This window comes from Acinonyx jubatus, chromosome D4 (genome assembly GCF_027475565.1).
Source record: "Acinonyx jubatus isolate Ajub_Pintada_27869175 chromosome D4, VMU_Ajub_asm_v1.0, whole genome shotgun sequence".
NCBI classification, from domain to species: domain Eukaryota; kingdom Metazoa; phylum Chordata; class Mammalia; order Carnivora; family Felidae; genus Acinonyx; species Acinonyx jubatus.
In genome coordinates, this window is record NC_069391.1 from 15,466,638 (window position 1) to 15,489,655 (window position 23,018).

General features: G+C 45.4%; 1 protein-coding gene across 1 annotated transcript in view; it reads left to right on the forward strand.

Annotated features, from left to right (window-relative positions):
* The first annotated feature begins 2,768 nt into the window (after positions 1-2,768).
* Positions 2,769-23,018, forward strand: part of BRINP1 (BMP/retinoic acid inducible neural specific 1) — a 174,291-nt gene continuing 154,041 nt past the window's right edge. Inside the window, exon 1 of the mRNA XM_027034948.2 lies at positions 2,769-3,198. The gene's annotated coding sequence lies outside the window, so the exon portion shown is untranslated. The remainder of the gene's footprint in view (positions 3,199-23,018) is intronic.

Here is a 23,018-nt window from a genome sequence, read left to right on the forward strand (position 1 = left end):
AGGAGTCTTTGGAGACTTTTTTTAAATGGCCCTTTTAGCCTTTCTTCATAGAAACAGGGAAGCTAAACATAGCCAAATGCAAATGAACTAAGACCTGGAAAGGTTGGAGTTTTAGTCAAAACTCAGAAATCATAAGGCTCGGGTGAGTTTTAAATCTGCCTCTGAAAAGCCTTCACCTCCTCCTCCTCCAGGGACAAGAATTGATAAATACTCCATTGGTAGAGAAAATGCAATGGTCTCAGCCATTTAAGTTGATACTTAGGCTTTGTTGTGGTGACCCCATTAAATTCTGAGCTCTTCCAATCACCCCAAGGCTTCCCGCATTATTTCCAGAGGACACGGTGAAGAGTTTGGACTTAGATCTGGGTGTGGAATTCCTGACTCCATCACTGACTCGCTAGCTATACCTTGGCATGCTACTCACATTTTCCAAGCTCCAATTTCCTATGACGTAAAAATGGGGTCATATTACCTAGCTCATACCTCATAGCATTTTGTGAATTATACAAGATAATTTATGGAAGACCCAAATGAAATGCCTTGTGCATGGAAAAGTAAAAAAAAAAAAAAAAAAAAAAAAAGAAGAAGAAGAAAAAAATCTTCTCTTTCTCCCTGTCTGACAGTGGTTGGATCTGTGGAGAGATCTGTGCTCCCTGAGGGAAATATTAACTATGTGAAGTGGAGGAGAGGAAGATGGGAAAATGTTCCAGAGTGTTACACCCCCTCTTTCTAAGGCATCTGGACCACAACCCATCTTGGGAGATTGATTAGAAGAGAATAGCTACGAAGAATCAGTCTGTTCTTCGGTTGTCCTCTGAAGCTGCCTAACGAGGTTGTTTCAGACTGATTTCAGAACTGCATTCCCAGAAGGGCTGCTGTTGCCTACTCTCACTCAAGGAGGCATATCTGAGCTGAAGACTGATGGAAAAACAGAGGGAAAGGGAAGAAAGAATAAAAGAAGGGATGGGGGGGGAGAGAGGGAGAGAGAGAGAGGGAGAAGAAACAAAAGAATGAAGCAGGAAGGGATAGGAGATAGCCACCTGAAGCTTCACACTGAAATGGACGGGAAATGCAGTGCGTGTTGCAAGTGTTTTTCTTTGTGGTTCGAATCAAAGACAGAACTGTCTTGGGAACCACTGCCCAGGATCTGAACCTGGGCCACAAACCTAGGGAAGGAAAAAATTGTTCAAGCAGAACAAGTTTTCTTCCACCAGGTACAGAGAAAGCGCTCCCTTGGTCAGTGGCTGGAGAGCTGTCCGTGGTGCTGAATGCGTGTCCTTTGAATTAGCGTGGAGGAGGAGACACCGCGGAGAGGAGATTTGGACAGGCTATGGCTCCCCTCTTCTGTGCCCCCTTTTTTCAGTCCTGCACTGTTGAGGCTGGAGCTCATTCGGATTAGGGCACTCTCTCCTCCTCTCTTTTTCTTTCCCCCTTTGCCAATTAAATATTTCTTCTCAAGTTCTCAATTCCTCACTCCAGAATTTCTCTTCCATTTTGTTTCAAGACTTCTAATTCACGAGCTCCTAGACCCTTCTGGACCTCCCTAGTTATCATGTCTCTTTCCTAACACTCTTTGAATAATCCTAACATGATAACAATAACAATAATAATCACAGAGAGCACGCTTTAGGCACTCACAAGGTGTCAGGGAGTATTCTAAGTGTTTTTCACATAAATTAACTCATTTAAATCTTACACCAACCATGCTAGATAGGCAGTTATATTATTCGAATACACAGATGGGAAATTAAGGTTTAAGAGGTAACTAATTTGGCCAGGATCATAGACAGGATTCTAACCTGCGGGAGCTGACACTTTTACGGAATCTAGTTTCCTTTAAATTTTTCATCACCTTTTCCTTATTACTCTTTGGCCCTCCATCTGGTAGCTTCACTGACGCTACCTATCCTTGCCTAAGCTTCCAGGAACTAGCAATCTCCATTGCTGGTATTTTTTAATTAAAAAAAATAATAAAAAGAAGCAAAGTAAGCAAACATAGAGAATATGCGCTGCGTGAGAATTTAGATCGTGTACTGGCCTTCTTTGCTGCTTCAGGGAGAGGCCCCACGTCAGCAACCCCAGCCTGTACCTCAGGCTAAATTCGGAGTCTTTGGGTCTCTGTATTAATGCCTTCGCCCCCATACCTTCTCTGGTTGTATCTAGAGAACTTTGCGTCCTATCAGCTTCTTGCTCCGAGAAGCACTTGCTTAATTCTGGGAGGTTCCGTGGGGCTCATGCCTACACATACAGAGAAACAAACAGTCTTAAACACGCATACAGAGGCACACGGATACACACGGACCCACACAGTCACCTCCCCAGACAAAACCACACTCGAATAGATACACACAGACGCACTAGCACCCGCATACCCGGAAAAACTCATATAACTCGCGACGCACACAGCTACAGACACGCTTAGAAACACCACGACGCAGGGTTTGCGCACACACACACACACACACACACACATCACAAAGTCCCTTTGGGCGCTCATACACGGAGACACGCCACCCTATCCCCAGACCCACTAGACTCCCCAGTGGCTCAGCCTCAGCCCACCCAGGCCGCCCCTCCCTCGGAGAAGGCCTTTTTTCTCTCCTCCTCTCCCTTCTCCTCCTCCGCCTAAAGATGTACAAAACACTCCTCAGAATAAACCCTGGCTCTAGGCTCCTCCCTCCCCGCCCCCGGCAGCCGCTCCCCCATTCATTTTCGCCCGTCGCCGGGTAAGTCCCTCCTCCCGCGTAGCCCGGCCTCCACTGCTCCCCGCCCGGAGACCGCGGCGCACTTGGACTTCCCTCTCCATTCGCTGGCCGCCTCGCTCCCGGTCCCCACGGCTGTGAACTGATCTGGCGCGGGGAGGGGGGAGGAGGAAAGCGCAGGCGAACGAGCGAGCGAGCGAGGGAGCGAGGGAGCGGGCGAGCGAGCCAGAGAGCAAAGCGAGAGCGAGAGAGCCGGGAGGCTGAGGGAGTAGTGACCGCCTTCCGGAGCCGGGATTCATGCCTGTCCTCGGGACCTGCGGAGGGGACTTTACGGCTGAGTATGAGCCAGGCTGCTAGGAGCCAGGTACCCCCACGCCTGCAGTCCCCGCGCCGTTCCCGGTATGCGAGCTGGACGCAGGGCTCTCCCAACTTCCCACCGAGCCGAATAAAAAGCGTCCTCCCGCAGCTCTCCGCCAAAGACGGACATTGACTCCAGGTAAGGCGGCGCCGGGCGCAGCGCCCGCCAGCCCCGCTGCCCTTGGAGACGGCCCCGGACCGCATTCGGGGCGCCCCCGCCCGCCCCTCCCCTCCCCCTCCCGTCACCCTTCGTCTCTTCCGTCGGCCGCCCAGCCGCCTCCAAGTCCTCGCAGGTTCCTTGGAGGGGGAGGGCTCTGCTTTCTGGGGCGCAAGGGGTTAAATGCGGGTTTTAGTAAGTGGTGTGTGTGCTCCCTGCGCGCTCCCGACGTGTGTACCGTGGTGGGAACTTGATGTGGTGCTAGTGTGTGTTTGCGTGTGCAGCGTCGTTTGCGTTTGATGCGTGTTTGTGCTGTGCTGTGTGTGTGTGTGTGTGTGTGTGTGTGTGTGTCGGGGAGGAGGTAAAGAGAGGTCCTATAACCTACTTAAGGCGCGATGTGTGTGTGCATGTTTGTACGTATGTGTTTGTATGTGTGCACTTGTGTGTCTTTTTAATTAGGTCTTTCCAGCTTACATGGAATGGGATCCTTACTATAGGATCACGTAGCCATCGGGAGACCCGCTGTGGACTTCTTCTTGGCGCTCTGGGCTTGGGTTTTGGGGAGCATTCCAGGGATAAGGACAGCACCTTATTTACCCCAATATTGATACCCTGGAAGGAAAATTCCTCCAAACGTTGGAGACCTGGTAGACTTGGACTCATCGTTTAATATGAAAGAGAAATGGCCAAACCCTGAGGCAATGACATGCTGTCACTTTAAATTCCACACTGGGCAGGCTCCAGGATTCTGATGGGAATTTGGAGTCACTGGGTAGTGGGTGACAGAGAGAGAAGTCAGCGGTGGGCTCCTTATCTGGGGCTTGGCAAGTCTGGGATAGAGTCTACCATGCCTCTCCATGTGTAATCATAACAGCAGGACAGCGCCTCCTGGTACTGGTGCTTTTGGGGATGATCTGAGCAAGTTTGCATGTATCCCCCTAAAGGGAAAGGAGGAGAGTCCTCAGAGACCTTCTCATCCATCATAGTTACACAGGATCACAGGGAAAATTTCATATGGGGGGCAGCTGTGGGTAACGTGGAAGGGGATGGATGGGGCACTTCCCTAAGAGATCCCTGCTTCCCTTCCCCATTTCAGAAAGGCTTGGGAAGCCCCAAGAGAATCTCTTCATAAACTGTGCCTCCTTATGGCTCCACTGGAGTTAGGAGGAAGATGGGAGAGCAGAGAGATTGTGTGTGCGTGTGTGCGTGTGTGTGCGTGTGTGTGTGCGTTTCAGTGCTGAGGGAGATCCACAATGTGGGAATGGTTGTGGGTGGGGAATTCATGGCAGAATGTGGCCGTAATTGACTTAAACTGCTATCGATTTGCACCTCACATCTCTTGCTAGGCTCCAAAATACTGCCAAGGGCACGGGTGGGGGGGGGGGCGGTGGCGGCGGTGGGGAGAATGTCAGTAAGGAAGACAGTTTGGGTCAGGTCTCTCTTTCCTCTTTCCTCCACCTCCCAGGAGGCTCTCTTGGTAAGTCCCCTGGCCACCCTGGCTAGGTCCTGCTGGGTTTGGACTCTGGGGCCAGCCATTGATTTGATTCCCGGCTGCCTCTTAAAGGCTTGCCCTACTCAGCAAAAATGCTGAGTTTTACTGCTGTTAGCATGGCTTCCAGACTCGGCAGCTGTTACTTTCCCAAGGTAAGAGGCAGCCGTTCTGCCGCCAGGCATGGAGGCTAGTGGAGGACAAGAGCTGAGATGCTGGGACGGCCCCTCGTCTACCCCAGCTGGCAAGGAGCCACTGAAAAGACCTTTTGGGGAAAAGAAAAGTAGAAATATAATTGTGTTTTAAAAATGATAGGTGTGTGTGTGTGTGTGTGTATGTGCATATGTGCACGCGCGTGTAGCTTCTGAGGCAAGATAAAAGCAAACATGTGTTTGCAAGGACCTGCCCTGGCGGGTGGGTGACCGTGCTGCCTGCAGGCACTTGTACCTCAGGCTGCAGCCCCCACGGGGCCACAAGGAATCTGCTTCGGGAAACTCATGTCAGAGCAGGGCCCCCTGGTTCATTTTGTGTGGGGATGTAAAGTCAGAGGAGGACACCCTGTGTTAGGATCCACTCTCGTTTTATTTCTTTTTCAATTCAGTGACAATTAAAGCTGGAAGGAATATTAAAGAGCAGACAGGCAGGACTTGTGGCCCGGAGAAGGGATGAGAATTCCACAGCATTCTCTAGCAAGTTCGTGGTATGCCCAGGGCTAGAACCTATGACGGGTGTCTGCCTGACACCCAGATCGATGTCCTTTCCACTTCACCATACTGCCCGGGGACTATGTATTGTTCCCCAGTCCCAACCGGCCACTGTGCTCCCACCCAAGACAATCACTGTCTCCCGTCTTCAAACTTCTCATTTCAGAGGTGCTCCATCTATAAACATGACCCCGGAGAGAAGGGATCCAATGCCTCAGTCACTCTCCCTACTAGACAGAGAGACAGATAGTCAGATACACAGACACACACACACACACACACACACACACACACACCATCCATTCCTTCTCCGGTGGCTTCAGAGAATTACACACAGGCAGGGACCCAATACTGACTGTGACTGGTGGACAGAATCCAACAGAGCATCGGACTGTACCTGAGTTCTTTATTAAGGAATTCTTGGCCTTCCAGAGTTAAGTGTATACCCATCTACCAATGCAAATACTTCAGGCAAATTAATTTCTTTATATTAATGAGAATCTTGCCCTATACAGTTATGCATACTGCAGTCACAGGAACATGTCCAAGCACACGTGTGTACGTGCACTCATACACACATGTGCACATGCAGATTTAGAAGCCTTTCCTCCTTGCTATAGTCCCCAAAAGGGAATTTCAACCTCCGCACCGAATTGTGTTCCCCTGTATAAAGGCATCACCCACACAAAGACTTGGGACTCATCATCCCAGAGAAGGGGAAATGTAAATCCCTGTGAAGGATAGGCTCTTGAGAAGTCAGAGCCAAGCCCACGCAAAAGTGCTCCCAGAGTCCTAGATGCTCATTTTGGGGTGCAGGCGAGCACTGAGAAAAACATGGGGGTTTCAGGCCCATCTGCAATAGAGCCTTTCCACACAGGCTTTTCCAAGGCTGGATGGCACTTTAGCTCCCAGAAGGGGGAGCTGTGACTCCATTTCAACCGAGGAGAACTGGCTCAGAGATTCCAAATCAGCTGTTGGGCCCCCGTTGAGTTTCCATGGCCCAGCTCAGGCTGCAATGAATACATTCGAAATGGTACAGGTGGGGACTTTAAAAAACCTTCTCCCCTGGTCAGTCCAAATAAAATGTCTTCGTGCTTGCAAGAGTTTATGCTGTTGACCACAAAGTCTTCTGTTTTTCTGGAAGGGCCTTTGGTTGTGTGAAGAGACATTTTCTGTTTGACACCCTCTAGCTTGCCCCCTCCCAATTCCTTAGGTGAAATCATGAGTACTTATCACCCGAATAGGCCACTAAGGTTAGACATAATCCACCCTTCTCTCCCTGTGTTCCCCTTCCTAAAATCCAAAGATTAATAAATTGGCCGCTGGACTTCTGGTAATCATATTAAAGACAAGATGGGGGTCGTGTGAAGAGGACAGATTTTCAAATGTCATCCTCCAGATAATCCCCCCTCGTGTTTTCCATGCTAACCCCATCTGCAAGGAGCACCTTTATGTTTCTCTCCTCCATCCCTCAGCTTCAGCCTCCACTTTTTAACATCCAGCTCAAATGACCCTGCCAAGAAGTCTTCTCAAAATCTTATTTTGGAATAAATCTTTCTCCCCTGTTCATTCATATAATTTTGCCTGAAACTCTATTTTAGCTTCTATCCCTGTTTGCCCTGTTTTGTAACTCTGCGGATATATGTCTCTTCAACAGGGTCTTAGTAGGAATATTTTCTTTTATCTCCAGGGACTGACACATAGTAGTTGCTCTGTAAATGTTTGCTATGGCATTTGAGGCTAGGCTCAGTTATAGCTGTCATCCTTCTGTCTGTCTCTCTCTCTCTCTCTCTCTCTCTCTCTCTTATTCTTTCTCTTTCTGATAATCGTTTCATGTTCTCGCAAAGCAATACAATCATGGTTTCAAATCATGCTACCTATACTATCAATATAGGGATATCGATGATACAGATAGATGAAATTATGTCCTACTTGGAATAAACATTGCCCTACTGTGTTCCAGGGTCTTTAGTTTTCTTCTCATTCAATCTTCCTTTCCACCCAGTGAGGCAGATACAGTCCTTTTACAGAAGAAGAAGGTGCAACTCATGCTGGCCAGGTCCCTTGCCCAAGGTCACACGACCAGCACAGCCAGAAGTGGAACCTGACTCCTTCTTGCTTCAGCACCTCTACTCTTTCTTGGGGACCACTGAGTGAATGGTAACCGTTGTGGATGACCAACAGGACTGGGTTGTTCAGCAGATTCCAGTATAGCTGAGAGCATAGTATTGACCTTTTGAAATTGATGTTATGAAGGACTCATGGAATCATTTGATCAACGAATCTTAGTGTTCTCAGGTTTCTGAATAACCAGATGTTTCTCCTTACTCAAGAATCAAGAATCCGTTTTGGAATACTCATAACACATGTCCACTCAGTCTCATTTTTAGCACTTTTAGCAACAGTGAAGTCACTATCTCACAAACCAACCTGTGTTGTATTGGGAGAGCTTTGTTGGGATGTGTTCTCACTGTGACCCTAAATCTGCCTTTTATCGTAAGTCTCTCAAATCATATGACACAAGTATAAGTCTCTTCTAATCTCAGTTCTTCCCATATCGTGGAAGCATCATCATGTCACCACAGATATTCTTCTTCAGACCAGACGGGCCTGTTTCCACAGCCCTGGATCCTGCAACACCAAGCTCAATGTTGTTCTCTGGGCATTCTCTAGTGGATCACACTTACAGGGTTTAGAAGCCCAAAAAGGGGAGGGTGACCTAAAATTGAGTGAGGGTTAAAAGGGACATTGAATCCTTCATTTTTTTCCACAAATATTTATTAGGTGACAGCTATTTCTCAAGCATTGCTCTAGACCAGTGCTATCAAGTAGAACTTTCTTAGGTAATGGATATGTTCTCTGTGCTATGCATTATGGTAGCCGCTAAGCACATGTGACTGCTGAGCACTTGAAATGTGGCTAGTGTTACTGATGGACTGAGTTTTTGATTTAATCTAATTTTAATTTTAATGTCAGTAGCTGTTTGTGATGAGTAGCTAATGGACTGAATGGCACAGCTATGGGCATGAGTAATGTAGCACAAGCATGGTCCTTTTTTTTCGTGAAGCTCGTAGTCCAGTGGGAAGAGACGGGTAAAAAATGGTAAACAAAGAGATGAGCAAAATCATTTCACGTAGTAGTAAATGTCATGCAAATAATTTGGGGCAAGAGGCTAGAAAGGAATGTGGATGGTGTAGCTTTAGATAGGGTAGTCGGGAGAGACTTCTCCGAAGGCGTGACATTAGACTGGTTTAAGCGAGGGGAAGCCAGCCATGTGGCAGAGACAGCAAAGATGAAGTCACTAGCAACGTGGAAGCTTAGCAGATCCAAGTGATCCTGTGGCCAGAGCTTTCCAATGAGAAGGAGAATGTCATGAGATGGAAATAAGAGAGGGACTTAGGGACTAGGTCAAAAGGTCTTCTAAACGATGCGGGAATAAAGAGTCTAGAAATACTCTCCCCCTCAAAATGTCCCTGCTTGGGGAGTGGACAGCCTGAGGACTGCAATGCAAAGAGTGTGGAGACTGATAGAAACTCAGCGTCAAGTACCCTCAACAGGTTTCCATCCTGTCCCTTTTTTGTCTTTGAGAGAGAAAGCAGAAACATACACATGTGTGCACAGGAGAGAGGTAGAGGGAGGAGAGGGAGGGAGAGAGAGAGACAGAGAGAGAGAGAGAGAGAGAGAGAGAGAGAGAGAGAGAGAATCCTAAGCAGGCCCCATGCTCAGTGCAGAGCCCAACGTGGGGCTCGATCTCATCACCACGAGATAATGACCCGAGCCAAAATCAAAAGTATGATGCTTAACCGACTGAGCCACCCAGGCGCCCCTCATGTTGTCCATTTTTAGTCCATCATTTCAGTAAGTTCTGCTCTTCATTTCTAGTCCTGCCCTGGGTGCTGCACCCTCTGGACATACCCAGCTCTAAAGGGATGGGGAGAATTAGAGAGGGGGAAATAGACAGAAAAAGAGGAAGAGAATGAACACCTAGAGAGAGGGTAGTTGAAATGAAGTCTGGTGAAACCAAATGAAAGCCAGAGTCATTTTGGATCACCAAATCTTTATTGCGTATCTTGGCTGGGAAAGGCCCTGGACAAAATGGCCCGGTAGATATGGTGATGAATCCTGGCAGGGGCTGGCCATCGAACAGAGGAGATCTGCAGACCCATAATGATCGTTCATGGTAGACTGACAACTCTTATTTCAGAAGTTTTATGAGAGTTTGGGGAAGGTGAAGATTAGATCATGTGATGGTGGTTGTGGTGGGGGGGAGGAGGAGAAAGATGGCCGTGACTAAAAGGTCTGGAGATGAGACCATATCTCTTCCTTTTATGTCTCCATTCATTTTCAATTTCATACAGTCAGAGCACATGGGCTCGGGGCACCCAATTCTAGTCCCAGCTCCTATCGCTGTGTTTCTGGAGCACCCTAAGGACATACCTTCCCCTCTCTGGGCTTGCCTGCTGCCAGTTGGAAAGGACCAAACAGTGGCCTGTCTCACCGAGGGATTTCCCCCAGCTCAATGAAATAACGCATGACAAAGTTCTTGCACAAGCACGGAGAGATGCACATGGTGGCTGTACTTCATCATAATGTTTAGAGATCTTCTCAAAAATGAGCAAATCAAAAAGAAGTCATACCTCAGAGCACTGACTGTGACTCAGTCCATGGTGGCTGAATGGGATAGATACACCACCATGGTGACTCTTAATATCAGAGTGATGCAGTGGTAGCATGAAACCCACTGTCCTCCTGGAACACAGTGGCCTAAAAAGGCTGCCTAGAAATCCATAGACAGTCCTTGCTACTGAGGGGGGCCAAGAAGACAATTAAGAAGATAATGAGGCTGAGGAAATGTGAAATTAATTTCTTTTTTTTTTTTCATATGAGGGTGAAGGGGATCTTTGTGTCTCAAAGGAACTATGTTTCGGAGATTGCAGGTGGCCTTGCGGAGAATAGATTGGACAGGACTGGGTCTGAGAAAGTTAAGAGGGTTAAATTACTGGGCCTGTCTGCTACCCAGTGGAGGACACAAGTGGGAACAGAAACCTGGTGCAGACACAAAATACATCATTCTGAACAAATCTTGTTCTCAGTGTGTGGAGATTTTCTCACCGGGTGCAGAGATGTATCCAACAATGCCGGGGTCTCTTTGAGAGAAGCTAGGAGACTGTATCCCCCCTCCGGTGAGGAGGTAGATTCATAAGGCAATTAACAAAGGCAAGATGAAATCGTTTTTGTCTAAACTGCAAAGGTCGAAGCGACGGGGCTCCAAGTAAATGGCTCATCCGAACAGCTAGAACCCTTTGTAAGGGTTAACCCAATACTGGCCTGGAGATATAATTCATTGAGCCTTTCACAGGTCCTGCAAATGAGCCCGTGGGAACCTCAATGAGAAATAATGGATCCTGGGGGTAATGCGGAGCAGCTGAGTTACAGATTGCAAGCTGATTCGGGTAGAGGAAGGGCAGACATCTAGGATACATGATCGCTTCCGAGCGGTCGGTTCACACGTCTCCGTTCTGGGACTTAGCAATCCCCAAAAGTTGAGGAGGTTCTGGTGGGCTGTGGACAGAAACCCAAACGTTAACCTGGAAGAGCATTCCGAGAGCTGAGACGGAGACCTCTGCCTTAAGCAAGTACGTTTCATTCAGTTTGCGTGGTAGTGGATAAGCTAAATTTCTTATGGGATTTGATAGGCTCTGAATCTATGGGCACATGAGAGGCGGAGGACCTGTGAGGAGTCTTGGCCGGTACTCTAAAAAGACATATGCACAAAGCAAAAGGGCCATTAAAAAAAGAAAATCACGGGCGCCTGGGTGGCTTGGTGGGTTAGCCATCTGACCCTTGATTTGGGCTCAGGTCGTGATCTCACAGGTAATGAGATCAAGCCCCATGTCTGGTGCTGGGCATGGAGCCTGCTGGGATTCTCTCTCTCTCTCTCTCTCTCTCTCTCTCTCTCCCTCCACCCCTCCACTGCTCACACGCTTTCTCTCTCAAAAAAAATAAAGAAATAAAAAAGAAATAAATTAAAAAAAAAAGAAATGTAGGAATGTAGGAGAAAGATAAAAAAATAGATTACCTGGCAGCGGGTGGTAATACCGTTTTTCTGCTGAGACAAATGTGGGAGGCAAGACTCTTTGAGATGAAGCTATCCTCATCAAATGCCATTGCCAGAGACGGCAGAGGCAAGGAGGGCTGAGAGGGGTCCTAAAGAACTTTATTTCAAATGCATATTGGGGCGCCTGGGTGGCTCAGTCGGTTAAGCGTCTGACTTTGACTCAGGTCACGATCTCGCGGTCCATGAGTTCGAGCCCCGCATCGGGCTCTGGGCTGATGGCTCGGAGCCTGGAGCCTGCTTCCGATTCTGTGTCTCCCTCTCTCTCTGACCCTCCCGCATTCATGCTCTGTCTCTCTCTGTCTCAAAAATAAATAAACGTTAAAAAAAATAAAAAAAACACAAATGCATATTAACAGGACAGCATAATTCAGCGTCCGTTGAAGGAAAACTGAAAACATTACTAGTTCAGCCACGGATTCACCTGCGTTCGCTCCCTGTTTCTGATGGTGGGATTATACATGTAGGCAGAACACAGGATGGGACTTGAGGGGATTCTGGAAGGATCTTCACCCACAATATTTAGAGGTGGCCGAAATGTGACCATAACCAAGCTGTTCTTGGAGGGGAAAGTGTATGTGCCAAGGATGTTGTATATTCTTTGTGCTATAATGAGGACGTGATATAGATACCTTGTTGAATAACCTCAACAAACTCGTGCCTAGGTGCTATTGTCCTTGTTCTAGAGAGGAGGAAACTGGGGCACAGCGCGGTGATGCCGCTTGTCCAAGGCCACACGTGGAATCAATGATGTGTGGAGGCCTTGGGCTGCTTCTGTCTGATGTAAAAGTGTAGTGGGTGAAAGGGTGGATGCTGGAGTTTGAACGCCAGCTTTGCCACTGGCTGACACTGTGACCTTGGCCGGATGACCTAACATTCCGGTGCCAGTTTCCTCCTCTACACGATGAAGAGGACCATGCTGACGCCTCATAGAGATATTGTGGGTTTTAATGAGTCCATATGATAAGTGCTTTGAGCAACGGCCGACAGATCATCCACATTATACAAACGCTAGCTATTATTACTTGTTATTATTGCTATCCCCTGCTGCATTAGATTGAATGTTGCCCATGCCTATAGGTGTGTTCTTTAACTGGGGGTGCTCTGGAGCACAGAGATCATTACCAGGTTCAAAGCACTACCTTGCAAATGAGCTTGCTCAATCATTTTTACCAGTCCCCCTCCCCCAATGTGGCAATGCGATGCCAACAGTAGGGGAGAGACGGAGAGTGTAGGGAAAGGCACGGAAGGATATAGAAATAAAATGACTGGGGCGCCTGGGTGACTCAGTTGGTTAAGTGTCCCGATGCTTGATCTTGGCTCAGGTCATGATCTCACGGTCATGAGATGGAGCCCCGTGGTGAGCTCCTCACTGGGTGTAGAACCTGCTTAAGATTCTTTCTCTCTCCACCCCCCTCTGTCCCTCTCCTCTGCTCATAAGCTCTCTCTCTCTCTTTCTCAAAAAAAAAAAACAAAAACACAACCCAATAATAATAAAATTAAAATGGCTGAGGCAGATTTTTTTTGAATCTCTATGTTACTGTGGATCAGACATCAGATATAGATATAGGATCATTGGCCATCAGAGCTGAAAATCAACTTAGAGTCCAGATCAATTTTCTGTCACTTTTTTACATACAAACTTTTTCCTCTTTAACACCAAACTGTATCTGAGTTGGTTCTAGTACCCTACCCCTGCAGTCTGTGTCCTTACACGTCTTGATTTGGTTTTCTAAGCTATGTGACCAAGCGTTCAGCACATGCCTATGGGAGAGCGTGACTGACAGCATGCTTCATGCTCTTGTGTGAACCATATTAATCCTACCCGTCCTCTTGGTTTCCCTTCTTCCTCATTTTTATCATGAGTTTCACCAAGTGCTGGTATATCTTAACGTGTTTTATTTCCTTCAGCCTTTACAGTCTCACTCTAAAGTTGTGTTTATTCTCCCCATTTTCCAGATGAGGACCTTGTGACTCAGAGGCAAAAGGACTTGCTCTGAGATATATAATAAATGATAGCACCGGGTCTCAAACCTGTATCATCAGCAGATGCTGAGCGTTAACATCCTTTCATTGAACTGCCCTCTCTCCACCTACCCGTTGAAGGCATTGTCCAGCCCTTAGCGGCTTGGTGGCCTCCCAAAATCAAGGCTGATTATTGCTGCTTTGTCTCTATTGTCTTAGGCCAGGTCTGTTGTCGCAAATCTTCAACCATTCTGTCACGCGGGCCCTGCCCTCAATCCCGGTCTTGCAGACTCCTAAATGAGAAAGGCATCTATCTTGCAAGTTCCAGGAGATGTTATAAATGGCGTCACTGGAGGGAGGCTTCTTAAATCTCCTTAATAACCTGCATTTTGCTTTCTCTCCTTCTTTATCTGTCAGCATCGTGAATATCTTCCACTCTTCCAGTGCTTTCTGGCTGCCAACTTCATAGCCTCTTAAAATAGTAATTTAACTTCACAATGCCTCAGCAGGAAACCTTAGCTTAGTGTGTTTATTTGTACCGTTAAGTTGTGAGAGTTCAAATGCTGCTCAGACCAGGAACAAGAGTCGTAGGAGAGCTACTTTCTAGCTCTGAGCCAGAGCCAAGAACCAAAATGTTACTTTTCTTGGGAATAAAATCACCAAAGCCACCTCTGGAAACAGTAGCACTTTTAAAAGCATCTCAGGAAATAGCAGGGTCGAAGTGGTATGGATTTTTATAGCCAGATGCTGCAAGAGAAATGGCATATATATGTATATGTGTATATATATGTGTGTGTGTATGTGTGTATGTATATATATGTATATGTATGTATATGTATATACATACATATACATACATATGGAGAGCTCTCTCTTTACACACACACACACACACACACACACACACGTATAAGAAAGGAATATTGGTATTGAGGAGAAAAACAACACATACAGCGGGAAATGTCCAAAGCAGATTTTTCCTTCCTTATTAATAGAACATGAGCCCAGATACTATCATAAGGCCATCTACTGTCAGAATGTGATCTGGGGGTGGAACTTACAGCTAAAAATGGAATGGGGAACACGCATGGCCAATGAACCCATTTAAAAAGCCAAAATATTCAGGTTCTCCAGCAATCAAATAATGGAAATAGTAATGTGGTACCATAAAGCATCATCAAAATGGCTGTTTTTTAAATTATTTGTTTATTTATCTTGAGAGAGTGGGGGGTGGTGCAGAGAGAGGAGGAGAAAGAATCCCAAGCAGGCTCCATGCTGTCAGTGCAGAACCCAACGTGGGGCTCAATCTGCCAAACCGTGAGATCATGACCTGAGCCGAGATCAAGAGTCATACACTTAGCCAACTGAACCACCCAGGTGCTCCCAAATGGCCTTTTTTTTTTTTCTAAATGACAGCATTTTAAAAAATGCTTGGCAAGAAGGCAGGGAACAAGACACTGTTCTGTACCATTGGTGGAAATCTATATGAATATATCCTTGATAAAATGTGGCTTTTAATCTTTCTTTTAAACAAGCAAACAGACGTCATTCACTGAGCACTTACTCTGTGCCAAGCACTGTCCTAGGAGCTCGTAATACAGCAGTGGACACAGCTGACTTGCCCCTGCCTTCTCGGAGCTGACGTTCTCTTGAGGGAGAAGCGTATAAACAGATAAGCAAGTGAACGTGTAGTGTGTCAGATGGAGGTTGGTGTATTCTAGATGGAGGGTGGCTGGGCAGAAGAGGGCACACTGTTTCAGGTAGTGAAGAAGGGAAGCCCTCATTGAAATACGGACAGTAGAGCAGAGATCTGTAGGAAGCGAGAGAGATAGCCAGATGGCTGTCTAGGGGAAGAACATTCCGGCAAGAGAGAGCAGAAGAGTACAGTTGCTGAGGTAGCACTGGGCCTGGTGAGCTGAAGGCACAGGAAGGAAACCAGCTGCAGTGAGGTGATCAAGGAGGAGAAGAGGGGGAAGAGGAGATGGGCCAGGGAGCAAGCAGATCTGTATTTCCATCTCCATTGCTACCATTATCTCCATCTCGGTCCCTTTTTTTATTTTGTTTAATTTTTATTTATTTTTTAAAAATATTTTTAATGTATGCTAAAATGTTTATTTTTGAAAGAGAGAGAGAGAGAGAGAGAGCACATGGAGGAGGGGCAGAGAGAGGGAGACAGAGGATCCAAAGCAGGCTCCACACTGACAGCAGAGAGCCCAAAAGCGGGGTTTGAACTCACGAACTCCAACGGTGAGATCTTGACCTGAGCCGAAGTTGTCCCTCTTTTTCTTTGTTATTTTATTTATTTACTTTTATTATTTGTCTTTATTTTTGAGAGGCAGAGAGAGAGAAGGAGCACAAGTGGGGGAGGGGCAGAGAGAGAGACACAGAATCTGAAGGAGGCTCCAGGCTCTGAGCTGTCAGCACAGAGCCCGACGCGGGGCCCGAACCCACAAACTGTGAGATCATGACCTGAGCCGAAGTCGGATGCCCAACCAACTGAGCCATCCGGGTGCCCCAGGCGTCCCTCTTTTTAAAAACAAGGTGCAAATCCTTCCATTTTAAGAAATTCCCCATTCTAAGAAGTGAGCTAATTATATGTGCACAGATATGGGAAGAAGGAACTTTATGGAGTGTTTGGCATAAAAGGAAAAGGACAACGGGACAGACTGTGTAATGGAATATCTACAGTCACTAAGGATGACAGTAGAGGAGCACCTTTTTAAGTTAGAAAGCGGAATGCGGACAGGGAACGCAATCTCTAGAACGGAGCTAACTATGCTACGTCCCTGGTAGTTTTGCTGTGAGGCTCAAACATCACGCATGTAAAGTATTCAGCAATATGCCTCCAGCGCTCAGTATATGGCACTCATGATCTCATTTATTGACGTGGATAGATTTGTGGCGAGCCATTATGTTAAAAATATATATAAGGTAAAACATATTACGTATAGCATGCTATTGTGTCAGGTGCACCCTGATGTTTGAGTGGTTATCTTTGGGTGATAGATCGTGAGTGAATTTCAGTCCCTCGTTCATGCTTACCAGTGTTGCCTAATACTTGTTTAATGAATGTGCGTTCCTTGGGTAATTAAAATTTTAAGTAGTAGGATGTGGGGGGATCGGTGAGGAGTTTTTGGTAAGAAGAAGGGCAGAGGCACATGCTTTAATGCAGAGTTTGCTAGATTTCTTAGTCACTTGTCCAAAATCACATTTAAATACGCTCAGGTTTTTTTTTCCCCTCTTTTTATGTGGCCTTAGCCTGAGCAGTGCTACTTGTAAAAACCAAAGATTCGATAAATGATTTATACACTCTGATGCACGTTAAAGTAGCTATTACATCCTTAGAAGAAAAGCTGTACCACCTGTGTATCACCTAGAATCATTGGATGTGCTGGTTGTACTTTGGGTACCATGATTTGGAAAGCATGGATTTAGTGGCTGCCATCTTGGAATCAGAAGACTTGAGTTCTGACTCCATCGTCATTTTTAATTTTGGGTAAGGAGGCACACCGTGGGGGTAGGAGTCATAGGACGGGTGAGGTTGGCGGTCACCTTGCCATGCACAAAGCAGCGGCTTTATCTGCGTTGCTTTATTATTTTTTTTGTATAAGAGTTAAATAAGAAGTTCCAAGGCTCTAAAAAAATGATTTGACATCATTGGCTGAAACTTCAAACGGTCTCTAAAGCGGACTTACACGTGACAGATTTTGTTCTAGATGAAGTCATTTTCCTGAGCTCTTTGAGGGGCCGTAGAGGACTATGGCATATCCCCAAGGGCTTAGTGGGAACAGAAGGTACATGTAAGACGGTGCCTTGGCCACCTTTGGAATAACATCATATGACACATATAATTGCCATCAACGGATTAAGTGAATTAAAGAAAATAGGAGCTATATTTAAGGCAGCCTCTTATAGAAATGAAATGTTTCCATAAGAAACCTTGGGAGTGAAAGCATGCTAATTCAAGTTGCCCGGAAAGTCTTGGGACATGTGATAGCATTGGAGACAGGGTCTGTCCTTGTGGAAGTGGCAAAGGGGACATTCCAGGTAGAGCAAATGGGGGGCACAGAGACATGACATCAAGTGTATGTGTCTCTCTCCCTCTCTCTCTTTTCTTTCAAATCACAGAAACATTGAATGTCAGAACTGAGCCAGAAGAAACTGTTGTGTCCAAGCTACCTCTGTATTTGAGAGAAGAAAACTAAAGCTTTGGCTGGAGGAGTGTCATGGCAAAGACCATAATCTTTATTAATAGGGATGTTATACCTAGAACCCCAGATTCTTGACTCCCAGACAGCAGTCATTCCACTGGATCAATATCAAGTCCTTTCCCATGGTGTGCTAATTCTTCAAGAACACCAAGGAAAATGTGTTGTGTGGTCAAATAAATTTGGGAGATGCTTCATGATCTACCCTCTTCTTGGAAATTAGGTGAGATACAAGCAAATTTGAGGTTCTGACAAAGTTTTTTGATCGAGGGAGATTTTAGTGCCAGCCAATTCAAGCCTTCTCAATATTATTTGGCCACAAAATTGTAACGTTCTATATTTTTCATTTAATTCTTATTCATAATTCTATGTAGCTTGTTTTAGGAAACTCTACACTAGAGAAATATATCTTCCATTGAAAAATCAGATTATGCCTATGGAAAAAATGTTTTATAAGCAATTCTGATGGTCTATATTATTTCAGGGATGATGGTCATATTAAGAACATTATTATAAAGAACAGTAAGAAGGGAAGTTTCCCAGATTTAATGTTTCACCTTCGAACTCTATTCCCTCCTTTTGTCTCTCCCTCCCTCCCTCCCTTCCTTTTTTCCTTCTTTCCTTCAGCCTTTATCATCTTACTTTCTTGCTTTATTTTCCTTTCCTTCCTTACTCTCTTCTTTCTCTCTCTTTTAGTTTATTCCTGCTTCCTTACTATCCTTTTTTTCCCCAAAACACATTTCTTTTTGAGGAGTTACTATGTTCCAGATTCTGGACCATCTGTGATGAATAGGACATTTTCCTGATCTAAAGCTCTGCCAGTCTGATAAGGAAACAGATGTGCAAACTGAGATAATACAGAGTAGCTGCTGCTGAAATTAGAACATACAGGGCATGTTAGGTAATGGAGGGGAGGTCTGTCTGCATGAGCCACAAAGGAATAGCCAGTTGGATAGACCGAGAAAAGGCATTCCTGGTGGACAGTGGGTCAGGAAGTAGCTCAGTGTGTCTGGAGTATATGCTTGGGGGTGAAGCTAGAGAAATAATCTAGGGCTGGAACATATAAAGCTTTAGAACTCATATTAAGTAATATGTGTTTAGAAAATTGTTGACAACTCTTAAGGATTGACATGATCGGATCTGGGATTAAGACAAGAAGGAGGGTGAGAGGTGGAGAGAGGGGGTTTGCTGGCCCTTTGGCTGGTTATGGTTCAGATGACACAGGGCTGACCTTCTAGAATAAGGCAGTGCTAAGGAAGTGGACAGATTGGAGAAATACTGTGGTGTGTGACAAAGGGGAGAAGGGGTGAAGATGGCTTTCTCCAAGGTTGGGCCGGAGCTAGTCCTGCTCCCTCTAAATAGCGTTTCCAGAAACAGCGGGGTCTCAATTATCTCACCGTGGGCTGTGAGATTCTCTAAAAAAATAAGTCTCAAAGCGAAATTAAGTTTAATTTGCTTGAATTGAAAAATAAACACATGTCATGTACAGCACTCTCAAGAGGAGGAAAGAAGGCTTGAAAATGAAATGAACAGTTGGGTGTGGTAGGCCCCCCATGATGAGGAATCTTGAAATGAGAATTGGTGTTGATGGAGAAGATGAATTCAGGGTTAAAGTCAGGGACAGGAAGTAGAGGCTTTCTGTCCAGGTAGTGGTTTTCTGGATGTCTTGTAAGGTGGTTATTTTTATTATGACTAAGAACATTCATAATAAGGCAGTCATGGAGTAAAGGAGGGAGCGCTGAGCTTGGAGCCAGACAACGTGGGTTGGATCATTTTTAATTGTGTGGCCTTTGGGAAGTTGTTCTTGGCCTCGGGCTTGCCATCTGTAAAAAGGAGGTAATAATCTGTAGGTCACTGGATTCCTATGAGGAGTATGTGATTATTGTACACGGAAGTTCCGACATACTGCGAAGGATGGTAGAAAAAAATGAGCAGGATAAAGAAGGAGGTCCAATATCAGACTCAATATTTTCCTTTCAACTAAGGGCCTAATCTTATGCTTCATTTGGTATTACCTGATGCACCCTTATTAAACTTGGTAGATTTTAAAGGAAACTTCTGGAACATCTGTTGACCTGAAATAAAATAAAGGCAGAGGCAGTAGACAAGAAGGAAGACGAAGGATATTAGAGTGAATCCAACGGACGCATTCAGGCACATGATATTTATTGAGAGCCTCTTTGTTCAGGCTTTGTGCTAGATGCTGGGGGATAAAAAGGCAAGCAATGGCCGAGTCTTGCCTCTACGGCATCTATATTCCAGCAGTAAATATTCTCATCTCTAAGTAGGCCATAGAATGGAGTCAAGTGGGGAGACTGAGCTAAGGGAGGTGTTTGGAAAGCCTTGAGATGTGTCTGAGAAACTCTTGTCTCAGATGGGCATTTTTCTTTCTATTCACAACCCCTTTGCCTTCCCCGTTCAAGTACAGGGATCTGGACCCTGGCTTAGGTTCTGCTTGGCTCGTGGGGAAGAGTCTGGTAATCACATTCGTAGGTGATGGTGGCTTGGGATTGTAAGCTCAAAGTGTCAGATTCTTAGAATATTGGCATCTTAGAATCATGGTTGTAGAATTTTAGGATCTATCAAAACTTGGAATCAGAGAATCTTAGAATAATAAAAACTAGTGCCAGAATCTCTTAGACTCATAGAAGGTAATATTCGTGGAATGTGAAAATCAACTGTTAGTACCACCGCATCTTCAAAATCGTAGAATCATGAAATTAGAGTCTTTTAGAAGAGAATGGCATTTTACGGTTATCTGGTCCACCCCCCTTCCCAATTCATGGAAAATACTAATATAGAATGAAAAATACAAACGTTCTTGAGAATCTTTGCATAGGGAGAAGGTGGCCATAAAGGAAATACAATACATAATAACACTAATGATGATTATATTTTCCAAGAGGCACTGATGGTGGAGACAGATGGAGTTTCTGAACATTATAGAAGTTTTTGGTGGGGGTGATCATTGACATTACCGTAACCTAAGACAAACACTTATCTTCTTAGAAAGCTCAAAGCAAAACAGGAATTCATGTCTTTGCTTACTGACCATCCCTGCTATAATTATTCATGTGGGCCAAACTTAACAGTGGTGTCCTTTTAGAAAATCATCCCCTAGGGACACCTGGGTGGCTCAGTTGGTTAAGGATCTGACTTTGGCTCAGGTCATGATCTCTTGGTTTGTGGATTCGAGCCCTGCATCAGGCTCTGTGCTGACAGCTTGGAGCCTGGAGCCTGGAGCCTGGAGCCTAGTTCGGATTCTGTGACTCCCTCTCTCTCTGACCATCCTGTGCTTATACTCTCTCTCAAAAAATAAGTACACATGTAAAAAAAAATTAATAAAAAAGAAAATTGTCCCCTAAATGTTGGTCTTCTTGTTTTGGATGGGAAACTTCAGGAGGGTCCAAACGATAGGTGATTCATAGGACTTCTATAAGGTTTCTAGAAAAGTCTTTGGCATGCTATGCCTTTCAGGCATCTGGTCTTACTGTCTTTTCTCAGAGATGCCTCTTGTATACACATGGCAAATTATCGTTGATGTGTGTCCTTGCTTATGTTTTCTCTGAAGTATTGGCTTCTATTGCCAAGACTTTTTTTGTTTAAAACCTGGCATCCATTTTGTTTGTAGTAATTGTTTCCTCCACACTTTCTCACAGGACCTCAGATCCAGCAGTATATTTTGACAGGTACAGCAAAAACCTGGCTTAAAGAAGTGCAGAGAATGTAGACTCTTTTGCTTTATACCATGGAAGCTGTGTGTGTGTGTGTGTGTGTGTGTGTGTGTGCATGTGCACACACGGGCACGTGTGTGTATGTGCACATACATACACGGGCTGCTTGCATAACATGAGTCTGGATGTTTTTCACATGCGTATGAATTGCATTTCAGTGTATTCATGGGTTCCTATGTGCCTTCATATGTAGATAAATGTTACGTGGACATGCATGTTTCTTGAATAGGTAAGATCTGTAAATGATTAGGTGGCTCTTGACATACGTTCATTGAGCATCTACAGTGTTTCTGACAATGAAATAAGTGTTTTCATGGACAGTAATGTATTTGATTTTACAATGATTAAGTAGTTATTGTAGGTATTAAGGTTTCTATTTTGAAGATGTGTCACCTGAGGCTCTTAGAATTGAAGTGATCAGGGCTGGTATTTGAAATGGAGTCTTTATGTTAAAGATTTTGTTTACATATTTTTGGTCTGAGTGTACTGGTGTGTGAGTATGGATGTGTGTGCATATATGTACGTGTGTGCACACGCACGTACCCGTATGCTCATGGACATGTGGAGGTGCATGCGTTCCTTTTATTCATACGCATTTCTTAAAATGCATGGATGTGTAAATATACGAATATGTAGGTCGCGAATATGTATGCACCCATCAAAACCGTGATCATCCAGCAAAGGACATCTGTGTGGTTGGTCTGGGGGGCCATGGGAATGTGGATTGTGTGAGCTGTTGGGGTACAGGATGGACAGCCCAGTATAAATTCATCCACAGTGTTGACATGGCTACGTGCTTTGTAGGGATTCTTCAGCACAAGTTATTAACCACTGAGAGCTTTTTTTTTTCAAAATCTTTTGAAAAGCATCCAGGTGTGTTCATGTCAGGTGTCCCAAGACCAGAATGTGTGAAATGCTCATCTAGATGGTAAAGCAGGCTTAAAAAGAAGAGGGAGGAAAAGGAAGTGCATGCCAAAGATGTTCATGATACAGACGCTTAAGGTAATGGGAAGCTCCTGTGTGGTCACTTGGGCAGGTGCAGGGTGAGTAAAACCTTCAGAGATGATTTTTCCCGTGCCCCGCTCCCATTATTTCACCCAGAGCCTGCAGGAAGTCTCAGGGAGAGGCCCGTTTTCCTCTTTTGCAGATGACATGACTGGCACTCAGGGCTACGTGATTTTCTTGAAGTCACACAGGAACAGAGCCGGGATTTGAACCCACATTTTCCCGTGCTTGTGATTTCCCTCGCCTGCACTTGCCCTCACAGTTTCCTGTGCTGAGGGTTTTTCTCAGGCTGTGACCTGAACCCACATAAATCTCAAGCAGTCTGACACCCAGCCAAGCCACATAAACATTCCAGATTCACTGTGTTGACGCTCCGAGGGGCTGAAATAGAACTTTGAAATTCTTCTTCACTTTTAATTAAAAAAAGATTTAGGCTAACCCTGGGTTTCCACTTCCATTTAACTGGGACCGCTTGTAACCGTTGCTGTATTTTTATTGTTGCAAATGTGACGCACCGATCCATCTTCCTTGTAACGCTTCTCGGTTTCTGCTCCATCTGTTGAAGAGAAAACATTTGCAGAA